General features: G+C 32.0%; 1 protein-coding gene across 5 annotated transcripts in view; it reads right to left on the reverse strand.

Annotated features, from left to right (window-relative positions):
- LOC116842028 overlaps positions 1-14,422 on the reverse strand; it is a 633,651-nt gene that overhangs the window by 465,956 nt on the left and 153,273 nt on the right. For 4 of the 5 annotated variants that reach the window (XM_032810701.1, XM_032810671.1, XM_032810678.1 and 1 more), the window contains one exon: positions 3,345-3,422. The exons of the other annotated variant lie outside the window; for it this stretch is intronic. The gene's annotated coding sequence lies outside the window, so the exon portion shown is untranslated. The remainder of the gene's footprint in view (positions 1-3,344; positions 3,423-14,422) is intronic. 5 annotated transcript variants of the gene reach the window in all.

Here is a 14,422-nt window from a genome sequence, read left to right on the forward strand (position 1 = left end):
GATGCAAACAATAGCACAATAGATTTAATCGAACAGGGCTGTGCGTGAGGGATGCGCGTCAGATGCATACGTGTGGGCTCCCTCATTGCATTAACTAACAGCCTTCGCCCATCTCCCTTCCACCCCCCCTCTCTCTCTCTCTCTCTCCCTTCCTCCCTCCCTTCCCCTCTCCGAGAAAGATGATATTACGTTCGTGGCCGCGGGAATTTTGACTCGGAATGGCGGCCAATAGCATACCTCTGTCGGTGCGCGCGATCAATCGATCTTTTTTAAAACGCGCACGAGTGCCCCGCTCCATTCGAGATCCCCGTCCGGCGACATATGCATCGTTGCGAATGCAACAGCCGCAATTCGCATTCTCTCGAACGTCGTTGTGCCCGGCGTAAAACCGAAAACAGACACGAGAGAGTCCGATATACGGACTTTTTTCCACTCCCCTTTTTTTCACGATATCGCGCGTTCGGCAGAATGTCATATCAGTAACGAAAACAGGTTAAATCCAGCATATCGAGCCGCGCGCACCAGTATAAACGCAAATAAATTTTTCATCTGCATATCTATTAAAATTAATTTTTATGAAATAAACAATAAAATATCGTTGAGGTCTCTCGTTGAGGCATGTATCTGCGTGCGCATGTGTGAGATTGCGTAACTTATTAATATCTGAGAACAAAACATGAAATTCGCGAATAAGCATTATAATTTTAAATAGTTTTAAAGCGAATAAGCATTATAATTTTAAATAGTTTTAAAGAGATATTCGATTGATCAGCAGTTTCCGGCTCGACCTTTATCGAAGGTATGTATTGCCTTACTCTACATTTTATAACGTGTTCCAAACACAGCGCAAAACCGGCATCTAATCATTGTGTGTATATGTGTGTGTGTGTGTGTGTGCGTGTATGTGGTAAAATCCGTGGTGGAACGGCGATAAGAGTGGTGAATCAAATATATGGAGTAACCGATACGTTGAGTCTTATCTACGCGAATTATTGATTTATCATGTGTCGAGTACTCTCTCTTCTGTACGATAATAACCGATAACTAGTTACCAGGTAAATTTCTAGGTACCAGATCGATGATATCATTCTTCGTTTTTGGTGCAGTTTCGATGCGCTGGCATGAATCAATCATATAGAATTATGTGTCTTATTAACGTACCTTAGATCGAAATCTAAAGAATAGCGAACACAGATCAAAAGTAAATTATCGAAATTTTCATTTATGTCCATAAATTCTGATTCATGAAATTATAATTCATGAGTTATAGTAAATTATACAAAAATAACTCCATTCATTCTATTTCTGTAATTTGCATGAAAAACTGCTAGAATATAGGTCATTCTAATATATATGTAACTTTCGTGACTTTCCCGCACCAATCTTTTCGATTGCGCTACCTACACATGGAAATAAGTAAATACATATCCAATCCAATAATAATCCAACGCAGGTTTTTCCACGTCATAGTACGTTTTAAAAGAAAATTATGTAAAAAAATAGTATTATCGCATTTTAGTATCTTTCGAAACAATATTTGATTAATAAGAAAAGGTATGTTGTCCAATTTGTCATCAAGTTTAAAAAATGTTTAAGATTGTTGGCATTCTCTATGATTGTAACGTATACAACAACGTAGCAAACATGTATTACGTGCTTAAAGAAAATTCAGGTATTGCTAGACGTCGTTTTGCAAAATATATATAAAATTTTCTTAGCGGAACTTCCTATATGTAGATTCAAGGGCTAGAAATAGAATAAAAAAATAGATAAAACATACTAGTTTTTCAAGAATTCTAAACGTCACAATGGGAAAGCATAAAACTTGCTTTATTATTTTAAAAAAGACCAGTAGATTGAAATTGCATTTTATGGATATAGCAAATGTCGCCCTTACACAAAAACTCATTGAGTTAACCAAAATTTTGTTAAAACAAGGTGGAACAAATATTTTGGTTGTGAGAACCAATATTTGGTACTTTGAACCAAAGGTTTGATTTCTTTAAACAAAAATGAAACAGGTTTAGTTTCAGAGAATCAAATCTTTGATAGAAAAACGAAATTTTGATTCTTACAACCGGAACATTTGTTCGACTCTATTTTAGCCAAATTTTGGTTAACCCAACTAAATGAATTTTTCAGTGTATGTAATAAAAATACAGTGGTTCTATAATGTTTTAAATGAAAATATCAATTTTTCTCATAATAGTTTCATGGTAATTATGTTACTTTATAATTAAATTACTTTATAGTTTCAGGAAGCTATTAAACGTTGTCTCGTCTCTGACACTTGTTATGTATTTCTTATCTGCATTCAAGATGCACCACATGAAAATTGCACGGATTTGCATTTTTTTTTTGTATGTGTGCGTGTCTGTGCATGCGTGCGTGCACGAATATGTCTGTACATGCATTGCGTATGTGTACACAGAGAGAACGATTTGTTGAATCAAATAAACACTTCTTTGGAATAGTCCAAACAAATTTTTTGATTGATCAAACAAAATTTTGTTTGATCAATCAAAAAATTTGTTTGGACTATTCCAAAGAAGTGTTTATTTGATTCAACCAAATCGTTTTTTGTGTATAAAAGTGTTAAAAGTTTAAAAGGTCTTTAAAATTAAGTTAAAAGTTCTGCCGTTTCAAAAAGTAACTTGTGTTTTTATGTGTATTCTGACATGACTCTGAAGACTCGAATAATAGGACATACGTAGAAAGTAATTAATATATAATTTAAACATACATATTCATTTTGCTACTCTAGTTGTCTTATTTTACAACCTAGTAATGCATTTTGAGTGAATATACGAAGTGAAGTGAATATACAAAGAGAATATATTAGAATTTTTCTTATATAAATTCTTTTCCACCGTACTATATTTTTAGTAATGCAGAAATGGACTGTCAGTAAAATCTATTTTATTGAAAAATATAGCAAATTTTTTATTAGAAATAAGTAAATACATATCAATAAAAAGGTGATAAATTATGCAGATTGCCGATCTAGACTACAGTTACAAAATTCTAGATTCATTTTCTCAAATACCCAACAAATGTCAGCGGCATAACCTCAAAATAATTGTTTAGAAATTTTCTGGAACTATAAAATAATCTGATTAACATAAAACTGTCAATTCATATTTTCGTTAAAAAAAAAAAGCATGTATTTTCATTATATAATGTAACGTAACTTGTTACGTTTCGATCCATTGTGTAGTGTAGGCATTATGTTAATAAGAAATTTGAGCCCGAAATGCGGGCATAAAAGAAGGTGATATGCTCTCGAGTTCTGGAAGATAGCTCGGAACTTCCTACATGTTAATATACCAAATATATATACTCACGATGACAACGTTGGAACGATTAATTCCTTCAGGTTTGTGGAAACCGCAAATAGCACTATTCTATTTATTGTAAGCAATCTGGAATAAAAAAAGTAAATTGTTTTAATGTATTGTCATGTGTTTGTGTGTATCGGCGAGACGTATAACTAATGTTCACATATAACTTCTTTGATATCACTGTATCAGATTTTTATGGCTACAATATAGTCAAGAAAACACTTGAGCGCGCCGCTCGCAATTGCACCCGCGGATCGATTGAACACGTGACTCGGTCACGAAATGCACGCGAAACGTTGCCACTTTAAACTATGGGAAGAAAGTAATTCGCCGTATAGCTGTTTTTTTCTTTTTGTGCAGCTTCCGTGCCGTGACTAAGCTCCGAAAAGCATGAAAATTTCCATAATGTTGTTTAATATTCCGCAATTCGCCGATGAAGCAAGACATTTTAAACGCGATGCCTAAACACATGTGAATTTTTTTTCCGCATGATTTGTTCGCCGAGTGTGACCAAATTTTACGCACTGTAATGGCAAATACGCATATTTGCTCGTGCAAAACACACGTAGCTGTGTTTTGTAATTGAATAATGAAACCACCCACAGCACCTAATTAACACTTAATTGCGCGATAGATTAAAATGCATTTGTGAATATCGGGCGTGCCAGCATTGTTACAGTAAAATTATGTCCGCGCTGATCCGGAACAAATTAATGCTCCAAGCTGGCTGGCTGTTTTTGTTCATAAAGCTCCATAAATAATAGCTTCGCCATCGGGAATGCTACCTGAAATTAAATATCGTAACACGCAAATTTTTCACGCCCAGATCAACTTTGCAATGTAAAAACAATCTCGCAAATGGAAAATTCGGTACATATAAAGGATGAAGCATATGAAGTGTTACAGGCCAATATCTTGAAACAAATATATTATTCGAGAAAAAGTATCAGACTCAAGTTATAAGATTTCGAAGAAAACATAAGATGATAATATTATTTCGACCATGAAATGTGTTTCTTTCAAGATTCTTTCAAAATTAACTTCGAGTTTTAAATGGAATTACATAGTTTCTCTTAATGCACAGGTCAATTTTTTTGTCAATCTATGTATAAAAATGCTGAAGCAAGATCGTCAACAAGTGAATATTTTCTTAGATATTTCACAGCTTAGATTTTTATATTTTACACTTTAAATTTACACTTTATAATTTAAACTTTATTTTTTATACTTTATATTTGAAACTTTTTAGATTATTTTATATCTTATCCTGATACTTTTCAGAGTAAGATATGAAATACTTAGACACGTACTCACTTTTTTATTTTTATACGTAGAATGACGAGAGAAATCAATGAATGATATTAATTATTAAGTGATACGTATCATTAAACTAGGATGCATCAATGCCTCTGCAAAGTGTAATAGAATTTTTTAAATATATTTCTATGTGTTTTTGCTACCACATATCAATCGATTTTACTTGTCATTCTATATACAAAAATATTATAAGGTAAGTTATTGAAGAGTAAATACTTTCTAAGATATACCTTATACTGGAAAGTAAAATAAAATGTAAAATGTTTCTGAAAATGTTTATATTCTCGACGATCTTATCCCAGTACTTTTATAGAATGATCCAAGAAATCAATTTATGTGAAAAGAAAACTGTATAATTTCAGTTAAAACACCAAAATTAGTCTTAAAATAGCCTTGAAATGACCTTGAAAGAAACATTTCATCGTCATAATATTACCATTTCGAGTTGTCCTTGAAATCTTACAAATTTCGTTTGATACTTTTTTCTCGAATTTTAATGAATTTCTTCCGAGATATTGATATTATTTATATGCACCATATCCTGTTTATATTGAATTATTTTACAAAAATACGACGGTCGATTAAAATAAAGAAATATGTGTTTGTATTTTCACGCCCGATGTAAAACATCTGTACCAAGAAAAAGAATTAAGTGAAATAATATAACTCGCGCTATATCAGCGGGCCAATTTTCGAACACGTCACGATATATTTTTCCGGCGAATTTTGTTTTTGTTATTTTCGTTTCTCTACAATTGTAATTGATGGAAAAAGCAGATCGAAGTTTGCAGAGTTAAAAAAAAAAAGATACAGCCGTAAAGCAAGAGGCAGTAAAAACAGAACGATAAAACGGAAGCTAACCGGATCAGAAAGTCATGAAAGCTATGTTAGCTTGTATACGTATATAACCTATAGAAGGAGACGGAAGTTTTCGAACGACGAGTTAGCGCTTAAGTGGTGCAGCATCAAAGAAAGTTTACCAAGTATACCGATTCTTCATTTCGCTCGTATACGCATGATGGATCTTTGAGATTTTAATTTGCTTTTAGTTTTTCAAAGATCGAATAACATTTGTAATTACGAAATTTCCTGTCCAATAATATCGCCCGACATTGGTGTTTTTCGCAGTGTTAATCCCTGTTTGTATTGCTAACTATATTATTCGGAACGCAGTATCCATAATATTTAATTTTTTGTCATTTCAACACATCGTACAATTTTTATATAATGTAACTTTTCATACTGTTACGTCGTAAAAACTAAATCATAATCTCATTTACTCTTTATGCTGTAAAGAATAAAAGAAGAGAAGAAAGAGAGGAGGTGCACGGTGCTTGTGTGTATGTTAAAAAAAGATACACAACTCCCGTAGATACACTTTACTTTGAAAGAATATTGTGTCAAACGCGATATATATTACAAATAAAAAATGCTGTCTTTCGGTGTGACCAGCGAAAATGTGTTTAGTATCGCAATATTTGCCGTTCTACAAAGAACGTTCTCGGATGCTCAATTTGATTTCACAATCAATCGTGAGGATATAAAGCGGATTGAGGTGAGCATAAAAGTCTTATGCTGTTTTGCGATATGCGTAAATAACTACCGAGATATTGGGGATACTACGGTTTCCGGAGCACCAAGTTTTGACTGCAGATTCTACATCTACAAGCGATTATAAACAAAAGTTAAAGAGTGATAAAAGTGGGCATTTGCTTTATTTTACAAGATATAGAGGTTTTTAGTTGGAATTTTCAAAATCGAAATAAATACGTTTTTATTAATTTTAGGCTATTTTCGATTTCTAATATGAGAGAAAGGACATCAGAGGGAGTACAAGAGGCAAAGCTTCCCTGGTAGTGCAAAAGTAACACTTATAAAAAGACAAATGAAATTCTATAGCATTTCAAACACATATAATGCTTTTGAGAGTTATTCAATAATATGCATATATCCTACTTTATATAGACGCTATGGTAATCTTTTTAGTATCTATTTTTATATTGTAGACTCATCAATTTAGTAAAACGAAGATTTAATAGATATATTTATGATACATTCTACCTTGCGAAGGGGCTTCGCTAATCTTTTCAGTATCCATTTTTAGTATATTGTAGACTCATTAATTTAGTAAGGCGGAGATTTAGAATTATAGAAAATAGTCTGCAAATAGCAAAAATAATATGTCGTTGATTTCTAAATTTGCAACTAAAAACCTCTATATCTTCTAAAATAAAGCAAATAACCACTTTCATCACCTTTTCACTTTTCTTTATAATTGTTTATAGATGTAGAATCTGCTGTCAAAACTTGGTGCTCCGAAAATCGTAGTCTTGCCGAGATATTAATTAAATAAGATTTGTAAATAACAACGCGCTCGATATGGTAGATGTAGTGACGACGTCGTGTGTATGTATATTAGGTTACACTGAACAAAAAAGTTCTCTATCATTTTGCAAGTGACCACGTAGATTTTTAGTTATTAATTGTAGAATATTAAAGTATATTATCGTGTAAAATCGTGGAATAATTTTTTTCAATTAATAGTTAATTAATAATTAAAAATCTATTTGCTTTGTTAATGGTAGAAGACTTTTTTGCCTTAACTGACTTTTTGACTTAAGATACAAGCACACGAAGAGGGCAGACGTCGCCACTACAGCTCATCTACCATATCATGCATGATTATTCACAAATCTTCTATAATTAATATCTCGATGATTATTGCGATTTCCACAAAACGGTATTGGACATTTTTGTTCATTTCAACCTGCTCTGCGTCCTTATCACGCGAGATTGTAAAATCAAACATAGACATCCTGTATAGTTTACGTAACACGTTTATAATTTAATATCCAATGTTTCCACATAAGATTATATATAGTCGTACCGTGTGCTTTGATATCATTCCTCGATTATGAAGAGATAAAGAGATTGTATTTTATATTTGTATTCGATAACTGCATGATAAAAACTTTAAACTTTATGACTTTTCTTATCATTTGACGAATGATCTGAGTGATATATCTTGGTCAGGAAAATTTTACTTCGAGTTGATATCTTGAAATTAAATACGATATACTGCAATCAAGTGACAAATGTGCCAATAATCAAACTGACAAATATTTTATTTCATAAAATAGAGATAAAAATATGTATTCTATAAAATCTCGAAATCAAACTATAAAATAAATATATAAAATAAAGTAAAAATGAAAATTTTAGGAGATAAATCTATATGGAAATTTTAAAACATAAATAGCACAATAGGATTTTTCTCTTTCAGACGTGAATAAAACCTTTCTCGAGAGATTATTAAGATTGTTTGGTTAGCTCTCAAAGCATAACGTTTCTTCCTTTTTTTTTGGCTACTTGTTTCAGAAAATATTCTACACAGCAAAAAGTATACATGTGAAATTATAACTATTATAGTGGTTAATTTTGAGACTATTACAAGTGTAACTATTACAAGTGTAAATTTACGCGCGTAAATAAATTTCCGGCTTGCAGATAAATTTCTTTTCTAATTCTCTTCTTAAATTATTATGTAATACACGTAATTACAGTTAAACATAAATTTACAAAAGTGATTATGTAATAACATTTTGTTGTGTTTTTGGTCACTCAAAAAGAAATTTTCTGTTGATCTAGACCAAATTTTAAATGTCACAATTAAAATTTAATTAAATTGCTTGAAAATTGTCTATGGTACGTGGAATTTACGATAGTAGCATTTTAACAATATCTGTAGGTAAATTTACATCCCGTTAACTAATTAGTTATTAATCTAGCCTTAATTTGGATGGATAATACAAATATTTTTTTGTTTTTCACGAATAGTTCACATATATACGTTTAACTCTATATTGATTAAATACGAAACATATGCGATATCGCTAGTCATTATTCATCTTAGCTAATTTCTTGTATCTAGACAATTTTTGCTATGATTGCAAGAGTATTTTTTTGAGTGATATGTATATTAATAATTACCATTAATATTTTACGAGACAAGGATTGATATATCGCTCTTCTGGACTTGCCCGAACACGTCTGGGCTAGCATATGTGTAATTAAACATAAGGTAAAAATATTAATGCCTAAACACATACGTGATTCTTATTGTTTTGATATTTAACCCTTTCAGTCCTGGTGGGACATATATTGTCTCAAAAACGTGTTTAAATAACTAACTTCCAAACTAACAAACCAATGTATATTTTAATAATCGTTGTTGCAATACTTAAAAACATATTTTTTAGTTAAAACCATAGACTTAATATATATAGACTGCGTATTAGGCTAAGCAGGCGTCACAGAATAGAAAGAGATAGCATGCTTTGGATCACCATTCTATCTTTTTCTAACGACATGTGGTGGGGACATTCCAGCCTCTCCTTATGTTTAGAGTGGAGGTTTACATTGGTTCTCCTACATAGTATGTTTCCCTCGAAGCGTCCTTATTACACACATATAAAACACTTTATACACACGCAAAAAAATATTCTGTAGTGACAGCTAGAAACTTTCTGTTACATGAGGTTCAGTTGCAATAACAGAAAAGTCTTCCAATAACTGAAGAATTATTCACATCAACGATTACTTTTGAAGGAACTAAAATTTTCCGTTTAAAAAAAATGGTTATCGCAGATGATTATTCTGTCATTCTCACAGAGGGTATCGTACTGAAACATAGCAACAAGAAACATCAAGGTTACCGCAACCAAAAAGATTCGGTTGAAAGAACAGTTGAATGTTGCTGCTAGATAGTGATCCGTATTGTTAGATGAGTCATATTTTCGCAAAACTTTTATAGGAAACCATGTCATTTGATGAAACAACACTATTGTTTTAAATAGTATTTTTTAAAAGTTTCTTTCAAAATTTAGTAATTCGATTTGTTTAATTTCGATTTTCTTGGATTTTTAATTTTTTTTGTTTGAATTAATCATTATAACATTCTGTTAAAAATTTAAAAGTAATTATCACTGATTCACTACATTACATCAATATTCATCGCATATCGAATGTTGTTGCATTTTTCCAATATCTATCAGCAAATTATCCAACAAACACCAAGTAAAAATTATATAACTATTATTTGGTGTTTGCTAGGAATGTTATAATATACTGTGAACACTATAAGGATACATTATATAAGCATAAACCGTAAGAATATCGTTGAAGTCATCGGGAATCGCCACGTACCGCTCGATCATCAGGTTAATAAGCAACACTTTAACGAAGTCAGGACATGGATGGGTGGTGACCGGTGGTGGTATACCGCTTGGGATGGAAATTATCGCGGGAGAATTCATGAAAGTTTGGAGTGTGTTTGACAACCTTCGATAGTGACTTTATGAAAAAATTAGGAATATATAAGTATATTTTTTTTAAACATTAATCTATTCCTAATAGCTGAAACATCCATCAGTATGAACTGAAGTATAGGTTGGGACTTGTATCTTTCACAACATTTCAATTCGGTTGGGATCGAATATATGTTTGGCACAACAGAAACTTTCTAACAGAATTTCTTTTTTGTAGTAACCGATTTTTCAGTTGATTCCTGAAGAACCGAAAATTTCGGTTGTCATAACTGAAATTCGGTAATGCCAACCGGATCATTTTTTACGTGCACATATAAAATACTTTATTATCACAATATATCGATAATTATTCTGATACGCTATATTATTTTTTTTCCTCCATGTTTTTTCTTCCAATTTCCCTTCATTTCTTTCTCACATTCTTCTTCTTATCCCCACTATGTATTGTTAGAAAAAGACAGAATGGTGGTCCAAAGCATGCTGTCTCTTTCTATTCTATGACGCGATCAAGTTATAGGAAACATTGAGAACACGCAGTCTATATATACTAACTCTATGGTTGAAATATATGTCTGTTGTACAGAAAACAAAATATTTTATATAGAAAAATAAAAAAAATTTATGAAAAAACACAATGCTCTTCGATACTTTTTGTACATAATAAATGTCTACAAACTATTTAAATACATACACACGATATCAAAATGATACTATGTAACGGTCTTGTAGTAACGAGGTTAGAGTTGTAAAATTCAAAATGACAGATTCAATATGGCGGCCAATAAATACAAAAATTGTATAAATATGAATAAATATAAAATCAAATTAAAAAAATTGTACGTATAATTCTTTTATTCGCTAATGAAAAATCTGAAGTTTTAATTAAATTATGCAAAATAGCGGTCTAATATATACATATATATCTAATATAATGTATATTTGAAAAGAGACATATGAGTCATGAATATATATTTTCAACAACTTTTCATAAAATATTATTGTTAACATGTTTTGTCATGCGCTTCTAGTTTAAAATATAAAAAAATATGAAATATAAAAATACATATAATCATGAAAGATAAAAAAATCATAAATAGTATAAAAAAACACAAAAATAAAAATGGCTCAAATATATTTACACACACACACACACACACACACATATCAGCATAATATTACGTAGCGTTACAACAATTTACATATTTATCTAAAATATATTAAATATAATATTGTTTGTGTAATTTTCCGCTAAATATAAAGGTACATTTATACGTACATTTATACAGAGTAAAAATACTAATTTCCTGAAGAAACACATAATTGTACAGATTTCTTTTCTTAATTACGTAATTTTTGCACCCATTATTCACATAATTTTATATACTTCTTTTTCTACAGTGTAAACAAACAATACGAATACATTTTCTGATTATCTTTTCTTTCTCACGATAATAAGATGCAATGAAGTGTTAATTTGCGAAGTGTTAACTTTCGAGTAAACGGAGAAAGGGTGAGTTTTAGGGTGTTCAAAGCATACCATGCGAGAAGGGAAACGATCTAAATTGAAATAGGCACTGGCGAAATTTTCCTCGACGGTGAGCAAACTACACAAAGTAAGAGTGAGTCGATATGTATCGAACGGAAGCTAACTCATAAATCTGCGCGATGGTTATGGCGAGGCGTGACTCGCGATATAAAGGAAGAGAGTAGAGGTTACACACTGCGACGTTGAGGGCGGATCTCGGTGGTGAGTCGACGACGCAGACGACGGTGGCTACGGCCGGGCGAGATAAAGAATTCGGAATTCGATTCGACGATCGTGTAAGTTTCCATGCGAACGAGCATGGGAGTCGGATTCACTTCCACATACGTGAAGCAGGTTCAGCGCCGCGTTTCGGAGGACCGCGGGATCTTATTGAAAGTTCCTGCCCAGCGTAAAGTCGGTCTCCGCCAACTCTGGCCTGGATGCATGCGAGTGAGAAAGCTTGTTTCTTCTCTTTTTCTCTCCATTTCTCTCACTCCCTATATCCGGAACAGTCGAGAACAACCACACCCGCGCGCGACAATCAAGTCGTGATAAGGTTCGAAACGCATTGCTAACAAGTTCGCGAACCCGGACCAAGTACTTTCGCTCTGTATACGAAGAAATCGTCTCGATATCGGTGTAGCTTTTGAAATTGGATCTCTCATTATGTACGTGTGAAATCCAAAAGCTAGTATCAGATGCGTATATGAAAGTACGACGCACACGCGTATACGTTATTATGTATACCCGCGCTTTATTATTAACTCTACTTTCCTTTTTGATAGGTCGTTCGCGGACAACTGAGTTTTCCCCAGAGCGGTACATGAGAACTGAATACTTAATAACTGCCAACTTGCAGTCACTTTTTTCCTGTAAACTCTGTACCACGATTATTTTATAAATAAATTTTAAACTTTAATAAAACTAGCTATTTTTCCTACTCAAGCATCTTTCCTTGAGTTGGTTTAAAAATAATTTAAAAATTATACAAACCGCAATTTTTACGTTTTAATCTACAAGTCGCAGATTTCAATTATTCACCAGGTCCAAAAGTTATAAGGGTTCGAAGTTTGTAATTCTTAAAAACTATGCTTTCTTAAAATGATTATATTGTTATTGCACTCGCGTAACATATACTCCTAAATAACTTCCCAAATTCGAAAATACTATTAAGATTTTTCTAAATAAAAGCCGAACGCTAATGTCGGAACGAATATTTATCAATGTTAAGAGAATAATAATGTTTGACAGTGTTAATGTGCCGAATAGGTTTTACAATTTTGGTAACGTATGCGATGAATCAATCTGTCACATCAAACCAACCCTGATTTCAAATTTTAATATTAATATTAATTAATTTCCTTAAGTTTATTCTTAACTATCTTAATTACTCCATGACATCAGGTATTATTTTTATTTAATTTTGAAGTTCCAAAAAATACTGTTTCAGTTAGGAATCGAAACTAAAGTTGCCAGGTTATCAATTTTAAAATTGAATAAAAATAATATACATAGTCTCATGGAGTAATTAAGTGGGTGAATTAATATTAAAAATATTGGGAATCTCAGATTTAACATGGAAGGTTGATTTGTCGCGTACGTTACAAAGACTGAAAAATCTATTCAACACGTATGTGTGTTAAACATTATTATCCTCTCAACATAAATAAATATTCACTCCAATATCAGCGTTTGGCTCTTATTTGCTTAGAATACTCTTAGTATAGTTGCATACTTTGAGAGTTTGCGTATAGAATAGTGTCGAAAATGTTGAATTTTTTGTTCATCCTCATCCCTTTCGAAAAATGTTTAGTGTAATTTGCAAAAATTCGATAAATTATAAAAATATTTGTTCAATATTACATATTTGAGGTTCAATTTTTTTATCAATTAAACAGAGATATCAAATTTCTTTCAATGACATACAAATTAACAACAATCTACAAAAAAAATTTGGATTTATTTGGCCAAAAATGCAGAGCTAGCATAATTTAGTTTTTTTTAAATTTTGTTAATTAAAATTATCAATTCAACTATTCAATTTCTTAATTGAAATTATGTAATTTGCGTTTAGCACAGGTCAGCACAAATATAGCACACTGCAGTACAATAAAGATTTCAACATTTTTAAAATGTGCTAGCAAAAATTTTGTTTCCTTAAATTATCTTAAATACGCTTTAAGTTACGGTTTACAGCACAATACGGCATAAATGTAGTATAATGCAGCATAATTTATGAAAGTACAATTCGAAAGGTGCGAGGCTAACTTCATATAGGTTCAAGTTAAAACTCTTCTTGATTTGTATTGCGTCCTCTGTTCTATCTATCTTGCATATATGTATGATTTATATATTTTCAATTTTCTCGCTTTAATTCCGACAATCTCGCAAAACTTCGGATTTAAGTCTTACTTAGCAAACTTCAGGCTTTCAGGATCATTTACAGTTACAGTTTTAGAAGGTCATATTAGATCGTGATACGTAATGTACCTTTATATACGGGAAACACAATTGCTTTAGTTTAACTGGATTTTCCGTTGCTTGGTAAGAATAGGAACTAAGTGAAAATCTTAGTTGTAGAAATAGAAAGATTGCTGTAGGAAGTTTCTATCCAGTCAATTATCTTGTCTCAACTGAGTTTTAATAAAACCGAATGTTCAGACAAATGTTTTCTGTCACGGCGGCAATGTGTAATTTCGCGTTGCCTAATTTTCATCTGCTCCCTATTTAGTTCTACGAACTGAACTTTTTTTTTATGCATATGTCATTGCAGGCATGTCGTGAGAAAGTTGTACAGGAAAGGATGATCAGCATCCAATCACACTTCCGCCACGGAAAAACATCGAAATTGATCAAAGAGTTCGAGAACGTAACGTGACGCGGCGACGAATACGGGACATTCTGCATCGCTT

The sequence above is a fragment of the Odontomachus brunneus genome, unplaced genomic scaffold (assembly GCF_010583005.1).
Source record: "Odontomachus brunneus isolate Ranch 3 - 2012 unplaced genomic scaffold, Obru_v1 Obru_scaffold_002, whole genome shotgun sequence".
Lineage (NCBI taxonomy): Eukaryota > Metazoa > Arthropoda > Insecta > Hymenoptera > Formicidae > Odontomachus > Odontomachus brunneus.